Genomic DNA, 10,639 nt, shown 5'->3' with positions numbered 1-10,639 from the left:
TTGTTGGGTAATTTTTAGTTGTATGAATGTTACAAGCACAAATACCGCAAACAGTTTCCTTAACCTTATCTTTCTTTATTTCCATGGCCTCAAATTTCCTTATGAGATTAGCCACTTTAGCATTGATATCATCATCCTCTTTCAGAAGGTATATTTTACCTCTCTCCTTTGATTAAGCGGACCTAAAGGTGGTGCTCGATTATGGGGAGACGTCCCATGATTGTGGGTTTTCAGCAAGTCTGTCCAAATAATCCCACACATCATCGACGTTTTTCTTCATGAATACCCCATTGCACATTGTCTTAACCAATTGGCACATGGAGGATGTCAGTCCATCATAGAAAAAGTGTGTAATGCGCCACATTTCAAAACCATGTTGTGGGCATGAACTGACAAGATCCTTGAACTGCTTCCAACATTAGAAGAATGTTTCATCTTTCTTTTGGGCGAAGTTCATGATTTACTTTCTGAGGGTGTTCGTTTTATGGCGTGAGAAATTTTTCTTTATGAACTCCCTTGTCATATCGTTCCATCTACCAATAGTGAATACAACTGCGTCTTTAGCTTTTTCTTTTAAAGAAATGGGAAAGTTTCAGCCTGATCGTGTCATCGGACACGATAGGAAAATATAAAGTGGCTATGATCTCATCAAACTCTTTTAAATGTAAATATGGATTTTCATATTCAAGTCCATGAAATTTTGGAAGGAGTTGGATGACCCATGGCTTGATATCCATATGTCCCGTATTTTTTGGGAAAACCATGCATGAGGGCGTGCTCACCCCCACCGGTTGTAAATAATCTCGTAAGGTACAAGGCGGGGGTGCTTGATGCACCTCATTCTCATCTTAGATTTCCTCAACCCTAAGTTGAGGTGGATTTGGAGGTTGATTGGCCAGTTGATTGGCAGCTATAACTTCAGTTAACTCTGTGGATCTTGAGTGGTGTCTAATCCGGTGATGGATAGATAACTCCTCAACCAATCCTCCTTAACTCAAGAGACGACGTGTGTTGTCACAAACCCACTTGGGCATGAAACACTTTCAACCCTCAATTTCAGAATCTAACCCTAAACCTAAAAAAGAAAAAGAAGGAAATAGAATCTAGAAATAGAAAGAGAGAGAGAATTAGAAAGAAGTTACCAAATTAGAAGTTTCTATATTGGGATCTTGCAGAAGAAAAAGGAAAGTGAATTAGTTTCTAAAAAAGAACTAAGAAAACAACCGAGTTTCTATAAAAGAAAAAACAGAAAAGTTTCTAAAAATAGAAAGTAAGTTAGTTTTTAAAAAAGAAAAAGGAAAGGAAATTATTTTCTAAAAATAGATTAAGAAAGTTTCTAGAAAAATTAGTTTCTAAAAACAAATTAGGAAAATTTCTATCTTATAATTAGAAAGTAAATTAGTTTCTATCCTAGAATTAGAAAGTAAATTAGTTTCTAAAAACAGAAAAGGAAAGTTTCTAAACCTAAAAATAGAAAGTAGAAAAAACCCTAATATTAAACTAATTCTAAAACTAGTTAATCTTAGAAAAACACAACTGTTAATCCTTGGCAACGGTGCCAAAAACTTGTTCACAACCCTAAGTGTAGGGTCACGATGTAGTAATAATCTCGGTGAGGCCGAGGTCGAATCCACAGGGACTAATCTCGTGTATATTCTGAAAGCATCTAGCAGTAGAACTAGAAGAAGATGTAAATCTAAATATGGAAATAAAGGGAGTAATTGTGAGGGATTTAATTATAAACTTAAGAATTTAAAGGTGGGAACTAGGGTTTTCAGGGATCCACTTATAGCAATCAGGGAGATCTATTACTTGATTCAAGGACATAGCTGGAATTGGAGTCTTATCTTGTCCAGTTGGAAAATATCTCAATAAAACCAAATATGAACTTCCTTTAACCTAATTCTTAACGGATGAGAGTTGTGAGACTGGAAGTGATTCCATCACCTAGCCATGCCCAGGAGACAATGACAAACAATAGGATATACCAATTCCACAATCAAACATAGGAGAATTGTGAAGGTTAGAAGGAATTCCATCACCCAACCATGCCCAAGGGATGATGGTGTGCAACAGGATTTTCTAATTTCAGAACCTCAAACATGAAAAGAACATACTCAAATTTATTGCAGATCTATTGTAATTTGAGTCACAACAAACCATTAAGAACTGAAAGTATTCCTTAAATATCAAACTAGAATTATAGAGAATTCAACATAAACATGAATAAAAGCAATAGAAAACATCCCATCACACTATAAGCTTCACCTCTTCGCCCTAGCTAAAATGTTTAGCCAACCATAGACATGATTGGACTAGAACCCTAGAAGAAAGCATGAAAAACTAAGGAAGAAAGAACAAAAACGCTTGGCGATGCCTCTACGCCCTTGTGCTTTCCTCCTCCAAACCCTAGATAGATGCCTTGGGATGCCCAGGGGACTCCTATTTATAGTTGTGCAACACTTCCTTTTACACTCCCTTAGAAAAATCTAAAAATCGCCTCAAATTTATGCACTCTGCGTAATTCTGCACAACTCTGCGTAAGTGGTTCGATGACATCGAACTGCATTCGATAACATCGAAGGTGACTTTTATACACGCTTTTTCGTGCTATGTAACTTCATCCAGACTGCGTAATCTTCTATGTCATCGAACCTACCTTCGATGTCATTGAAGGTGTCTTCGATGTTATCGAGTGTTGTTCGAGGAATCGATAATGCATCCAAAATTGTCCAGCAAATTAATTCAATTTCTTCAATAAATTCGATGTCATCGAAGAGGCCTTCAATGACATCGAGCAGGTATTCGATATCATCAAGGAGGCCTTCAAGTAATTGAACATAGTGCCCAATGTGTTCAGCGAGTTTTGTCAAAAATCCATATAAAATTCAATCTCATCGAACTGGCTTCAATGTCATCGAGCAAGGCTTCGAGTCATCAAACAATTTCTTGAGTCATCAAAAAACATCTTCAATTTATCAAGCAACCAACTCGATTTTCCCTCATAAATTTGATGTCTTTGACCCGTGTTCGATGTCATCGAATGGTAACCTCGATGTCATCGAACGGTGATCGATGACACAGTCAATGTGAATACTGCACTTATTCTTTCAACTTCTTTCCTTCTCCACTTGGTTTTCTTGAATCCTGGGACCTTGAAATCTTCAATCTTTATCTCCTAAGATCTATTCTTTGCCTTGGTGATCTTTGAGCATCAAATCAATGCTTTTAGCACCTTTTCCAATCCAAGCTCTTAAATTCACTTTGCAACACAAACATGAGTAAAATAGGACATTAAGTAGTATCATGTTCATAAAACCAAGATATAAATGGGGGATAATATGCAATATTTGACGCTCAACATCTTACCATGTCCTCAGACACATTTGGGAAGTGTAATGTAGATATTATCTCATCAAACTCCTTCGTATGCAAGTATGTCCTCACCAATTGTCAGTAATCTCGCAATGTTTTAGGTGGGGAGCATTATTCACCTCATTCTCATCTTGAACTTCCTCAGCCGGATGCTGAGGTTGATTTGCAGCCATCCCTTTAACAAACTCAGAGGATCTTAAGTGGTGTCTAATCTAGTGATGGATATGCAACCCTTTAATCAATCCCCCTTTGATTAGAAGACATAAAGTGTTGTCACATACCCACTTGGGTATGAGACACTCAACACACTTCTAGTTCTAAACAACCTACTCCTAAAAATAGAAATTCAGAAACTATTAAAAAAAAAAAGAAAAAGAAAAAGAAAGAAAAGTTAGAAGGATGTTACCAAAGAAGAACCGCTAAGTTAGATGCTACAAAACAGAAAAATTAGATTAGTACTAATAGAGAAAACAATGTTAATATAGGGAAACTAAACTAAAAGAGTTTGAAAAAGTTATATCAAATTCCTAACCAATCCCAAAACTAGAATAATCCTGAAAACACAATGCAATCCCTGACAACAATGCTAAAAACTTGTTCGCTTGTACCCCAAGTGCAAGGTTGCGAAGTAATAATAATCTTAATGAGACCGAGGTCAAACCCAGAGGGACTGAATGTGTGTGATTTCCTAGGTTACTTTAGATTTAGAATTAGAAACTAAACTAAATTGTGAATTGAAAGGGATGTTGTTATGAAGTGAAACTATCAAGATAAAGGCAATTAGAGTGCCAAGGATCCACTTGCAGTCATCTTAATGCAACCTTAATTCAATCAATACTTCAATGGGAATCAAAGTCCTAATCTATCAAGTTGGATGATAGAGCGGTTAAAACATTGTAAATATCCCATCATAAATCTAAACATTCATATCATTGGTTCTCTCTCTCTCTCTACACACATATATATATATATATATATTCATCGAATGTCAGCTTGAAGCAAGGATCTTAGACCCACATAACTCCTCTATCAATCCGACAGATGCAAAACACGCTGAAATGTTGTCAAAATTGCCATTGGATTACTTCTTTTTCATGTCATTGTGTTGATTCATTGTAATTTGTTATAAAATTAAGGGAAACATGAGGATGTAATTGATACTTAGAATTAATGAAATCTATGATGATGAATTTTCTTCTATTTTCTTTGTTAATTATTGAATGAGATCTCCCCTATTAAGACACATTCGTTTCTTGTCGAAACACTTATAAATCAAACTAATCCTAAAAAAGCAAAGGAAAAAACTACTTATTCTAAATAAATATTTTTATCCTTTAGCCAATATCTCGATAAATTTCTCAATAGGTTTTTTTAATAAGATCATCCAAAAGCCATTTTTTTGTAGTAGGCTAGGATGTCCTGAAGCATGTTCATCCATAGAAATTTATAAACCTCAATAAAATATTTTCTTTTAATACCCTGAGATATCCACATTTTATAGAATTCACTCGTGGTAGAAATTTTTTTAGTGTTAGTTACCACGGTGAATCAAAGACTACAATTAATTGAAATTAAAAAAAAAAATTCTTTTCTTAGTGTAGTCTTTATAAATTCTAAAGTTCCAATCTCCGGTTCTAGTCCCTGCTCTCCTACCTTTGATGGTAAACATTCTGGATCGGTGGAAGGAGGCACTTCAGAATAATGATTCCCCTAGTCATGTCAGGCATCGGGGTAGAGTCCAATAAGGCATTCACTATATATTTAATCATGTCATTGTCAAAATCTCCAAATTGTGTCAAGCTAACTTCTAGAGAGTCGGAGCATTCAAAGAAGAGGGAATCATTTTCGACACTAGAATCAAGTGTGCCATGTTTGTGAATTGTATCAATATCACAATATTTGAAAATTTCCTGTGTCTCGTGATCATTAGCTGGCACTTCAGATGAGATTGACCCTTGGGGAAACTGAACAATTGGCTCTTAAACATACTCCGGCTCCTCATTCTCAAATTTCGTATGCTTAACAAGCAAGTTAAGATTACACTTCTCACATTATATTTCTAGATTAGGCTAAGGTTGGGCTAGACAAATCCCTTCCTCATCAATGAGGCATGACTGAATTCTTTGAATGGAGGATGTAAACATCTCTAATAATGTTCTGATGTCTTGGAATGTTTGTATGATGTTTAGGTTAACTTGTTCTTGAGCATTCATGAACCTATGAAACTGATTCTCTTGGGTCTTCTTCAGTGGAATCTCATAAGTAAAGGGCCCATGGGGGTAGTTGTTAAAATCCATATTTGGTTCACCTCTCCTGTTTAAACTCTGATGGTTCCTCTAATGAAGATCATGCATGTCATATGTGGGGGTACTCGATGGTTGTTGATAAGCGTTTTCCCTCATATAATAATCATGTATTATTTTCTTAACTAGTGGAACCTCATAACCTAGTCGGTTCTCAATCGTAGTTCCAGTTAATTTATGAGACATAGGGTAGTTTCTAATGTTGAGGGTCAAATATTGCATATTATTCTCCATTTATATCTTGATTTTATGAACATGATAATGCTTAATGTTCTATTTTACTCATGTTTGTGTTGCAAGGTGAATTTAAGAGCTTGGATTGAAAAGGGTGCTAAAAGCATGAATTTGATGCTCAAGAATCACCAAGGCAAAGGATAGATCTTAGGAGACCAAGATTAAAAAATTCATATGCCAAAGATCCAAGAAAATCAAGTGAGGAATGAAGAGAATCAAAGATTTGAAGTGAAGAAAAGGAATCCTAAAATCATCCTGAAAAAGCATATTCTAAAACTCTGGGTCATTTTGTGAAATTATGCAAAGTGAAGTCTATTTAGGAAAACTACACAGAGTGAAGTCTATTTTAGCAAACTAATTTGAGGCGGTTTCTAGAGTTTTCCAACTAGGTGCGAAAGTTGGAGTTCCACAACTATAAATAGGACTCTCTAGGATGTTCCTAGGCATATTCTAGGGTTTAAGGAGTGGAGCAAAAGGGTGGAGAAGTCGTCGCCAAGAGTTTTTCTTCCTCTTCCTTAGTTGTTTTCATGTTTTTCTTAAGAGCTTTGGTCCAATCATGTCTATGGTTGGCTAAACCTCTTAGCAAGGGCTAAGAGGTGAAACTTGTAGCATGATGGGATGTTTCTATTGCTTTGATTCATGTTTATGTTGAACTCCATAGATTCTAATTTGATATTTAAAGAATACTTTCAGTTTTTAAGGGTTTATTGTGACTCAAATTATAGTAGATCTGCAATAGTTTTGAGTATCTTCTTTTCCTGATTTGGGATTGTGAAATTATTAAGTCTTGTTGTTCACCATCGTCCCTTGGGCATGGTAGGGTGATGGAACCTTCCTAATCTTCACAATTCTCTTGCTTTGAGATTATGGGATTGGTAAATCCTGTTGTTTGCCATTGTCTCCTGGGCATGGTTTGGTGATGGAATCCCTGTAATTATCATAGTTCTCCTTTATTGAGAATTAGGTCAATGGAAGTTCAGATTTGGTTTTATTGATGTATCTTCCAATTGGATAGGATAGGACTCCAATTCCAATTGTGTTACTTGAATTAAGGAAGAGGATTCCCTGATCACTACAAGTGGATCCTTGGCATTCTAGTTCCCACATTTAAATTCTTAGTTTTAATTACTTTATTCATAATTACTCTCTCAAATATTTCAGAATTAGTTTCACATCTTCTTCTAGTTCTACTTCTAGTTAATTTTAGAAACGTACAAGTTTTAGTGCCTGTGGATTTGACCTCAATCTTACCGAGATTATCACTACATCACGACCCTACACTTGGGGTTGTGAACACCTAACATAGTGATCTGAAAGCCCTTCAACTAATGTTTCATCTTTTAGAAGTTGATTAGAGTATTTTTGTGTCCACTTAAGCATGAACATGATAAAACCCTAATTATAAACCTAAGCTTAAGAAGAAAAATTCTACAAAAAATCCTATCACAATTTTAAAAAAAGTAGCGGGAGTGAGGAAGGATGTTACCCTAAGAGAGGAACTAGAACTAGAAGGTCCTACAAAAAAAAAAAAAAAAAGTAAACAATGTTAGTAAGGTTAAAAAATCCAAAACAAAACAAAATCCTAAAAAAATCTAAAATTCTGAGAAAATCCAAAAAAATGAAACCTGTGGAGAGAAAAATCTGAAGAAAAATAAAAACCCTGACCTAGAAACATAGAGAAAACCAATCTTAATCCTAAACAAATTCTATCCCTAGGGTATTTTAAGAAAATGTAACTGAAGTCCCCAACAATGGCACCAAAAACTTAATCTATCCAAAATCATGACAACCCCAAATGTAGGGCTACAATGTAGTTTTAACTTGGTGAGATCAAGATCGAATCCACTGAGACTTATATTTGTGCATTCTCTAGAATACTTTAGAACTATAACTAAAACTAACTAGGAAATTGGATTTTAAGAAGTAATGATTGAAATTTAGAAGAAATTAATAAAGCAAAACACTAGAGCACCAAGGATTCACTTATAACCATTCTTAATATCTAATTCACTTTATTTAATTAGATAAATCAACTGGAATCGAAATCCTGTTGTTTCGATAAGAAACAAATGTATTTCGGTAGAGGATTATCTTATTCAATAATAATAGAGAAAGAATGAGAGAACATTCATCACAACATATTTTATTTATTCTGAGTTCATTAAAATCCTTCTATCTCCCTTGATTCCAAAATAAAATGAATGTTATAGAACAAGAATTAGATATGCTCAAATATCAATTTTGGTAGCATTTCGAATCGCGATATAATCATTTGATCGAAGAATCTATTGTGCGGAAATGATATTATCTTGATTGATCCTGTTGACTATTGAGTGTTAAATATTGCATATTTCTCACTGTTTATACCTTAGTTTTATTAACATGATAATGCTTAATAGGTATATTTTATGCATGTTTGTCTTGCGAGATGAATATGAGAACTTGGAATAAAAAGAGTGTTTAAAAGCATGGAATGGATGCTTGAAGATCACTAAAGCAAGGGATGGATCTTAGGAGATCACATTGAAGATCTTAAGTCCCTAAGATTCAAGGAAACCAACTGAAGAAGGAAGAAAGTCGACAGATCAAAGTGTAGAAATCTAGAAATCTGAAGTTTCACTATCGATAACATCGAACACCCTTCGATTGGATCGAAGTAAGTATTCGATGGCATCGAGACCTGATCGATTGCATCAGAACTTACATAAAAATCAAGTTTGGTTGCTAGACTAATTAGGTGCATTTCTCGATGGCATCGACCACATGTTCGATTCATTGAAACTTAGTTTGATGGCATCGAAGACTGTCCGATGGGATCGAGATTTTTGAAGAATATTGGAGAAACTCGTTGGAACATTCTGGACACTTTTTCGATGGCTCGAAGACATGTTTGATGGCATCGAAGATCCGTTCAATGGTATTGACAACTTATGCAATGCAAAAGGGCATGACTTTCGAATCCAATTCAAACTGGGATTCTTCCTTTGATGGCATCAAAAGCGTTACGCAAAGTGCGTAAATTTGAGGCAATTTTCAAAGTCGGCTGAGCAAAGCCTATATATTTGGGTTTTCCAACGAGTTCTAAACATGAATGAGGGTTCAAGGAGCAGAGCAAAAGGGTGGAGTAGCCTCCCAAAAGTTTTTCATCTTCCTTAATTTATTTTTAATGTTTTGTTTAAGGGTTTTAGTCTTAATCATATCTATGGTTAACTAAACCTCTTAGCTAGGGATAAGAGGTGAAGCTTATAGTTTATTGGGATGTTTATCTTGCTTCGATTCATGTTTATGTTGAACTTCATTGATTTATAGTTTGAATTAAGGAATATTTTCAGTTTTCTATGAATTATTGTGACTCAAATTACAATAGATGCTCTGATGACTTTGAATATCTTCTTATCTGTTTTGATGTTGTTGTAAATGTTATCTTATCTAGCTCTTAGGTTTGTCAAATTTTGTTATGCCAAAATCTCTTGGAATCTATATCTTGTTTATCGGTTATTGTAAGATCAACTTCATGTCATCCTTGCCAATCTTGTCTACATTCAAGTACAAGATCAAGACATTCAAGTACAAGATTAAGAAGTTCAAGTACAACATCAAGAAGTTCACTTTCAAGAGCAAGAAGTTCACTTTCAAGAATAAGAGGTTCAAGTACAAGATCAAGAGGTTCAAGAATAAGAAGTTTAAGTACTATATCAAGTCTTCAAGCTTCAACTACTTCAAGAGAAAGATATGTGATGAATCAATCTCACAAGTAAGGTTTGTTTGACCCTAAATTGACCTTAAGATAGGTTATACAATTTGCACTTATATCATAAGTCATTTGATAATTTTATATGTCATTTTTCGACCAGTCCTAGTCATGGTTCGACTAGTCCAGACACTGGCTCGACCAATCCAAGGTTTGTTATGAATTTTTAGGATTTTCTGTTAAACCCTCGACTAGTCTTGGAGACTGCTCGACAAGTTGAGCAGGCTCGACTCAAAGTCCAACAACATTTCTGGGTCCCACTCGACCAGTCGAGTAGCGATCTTACCTTATTGCACCAGAAATTTTGAAATGTTGTTGGTCCTTTGACCAGTTGAGCTGACCACTAGGCCAGTCGAGTGAACAGTATTTTTGCCTATAAATTGAGGCCAATTTTCAGAGTTATTTAATTTATTCAAAGTTATTCAAGTCACAACTTTGAGAAACTTATCCCCACATTCGAGAAGCTAATTGGTTAGTATTTAAGATTCTTTTAGTAGCTTTTTTGCATTTGATTTTGTGATCTCGATTTAATTCTATTTCTTTTAAAAAGGGAATATTGATTTTACCTTTTTTGAGATCAAAATCAAATCAAGCTAGCCCAGGTTGATTTAATCTAAAAATCATTTAGACCTAAGAACCCTTTCATATGTGAGATTGGACATTGAACATGTACATTGAACATCTACATCGAATTGGTTCTACCGAGCTTCATCAGAAGAAGAATCTTCAGATAAGTACATTTCAATTCTCTGTATTTGGTTTGTAAGATTGCCAAAAAATCTTTTTTTTAACTAAGATAGCTAGAAAATCTCAATGAGTGGAGTTTTTAATTGTGGTAGCCCTTTGAAAACACAATTATGATGGTTTTGGGTGAACCTTGGAAAACTTATTTCATAGTGAAAGCCAATATTCTATGGGTGAGGATATTGGGAGTGGAGTAGTTGTGTGGCTCTTTTTTAATAGTTGGTGTACATAC

At 34.9% G+C, this 10,639-nt stretch overlaps 1 non-coding gene across 1 annotated transcript; it reads left to right on the top strand.

Moving 5' to 3' along the window:
* Positions 1 to 368: 368 nt before the first annotated feature.
* On the top strand, positions 369 to 475 carry LOC131222223 (small nucleolar RNA R71). Its single transcript, XR_009159930.1, has one exon. It is a non-coding gene; the product is annotated as a small nucleolar RNA R71 (small nucleolar RNA).
* Positions 476 to 10,639: the final 10,164 nt, after the last annotated feature.

Source organism: Magnolia sinica, chromosome 12 (assembly GCF_029962835.1).
Source record: "Magnolia sinica isolate HGM2019 chromosome 12, MsV1, whole genome shotgun sequence".
NCBI classification, from domain to species: Eukaryota; Viridiplantae; Streptophyta; class Magnoliopsida; order Magnoliales; family Magnoliaceae; genus Magnolia; species Magnolia sinica.
This window is presented reverse-complemented; position numbering and strand designations above follow the sequence as displayed.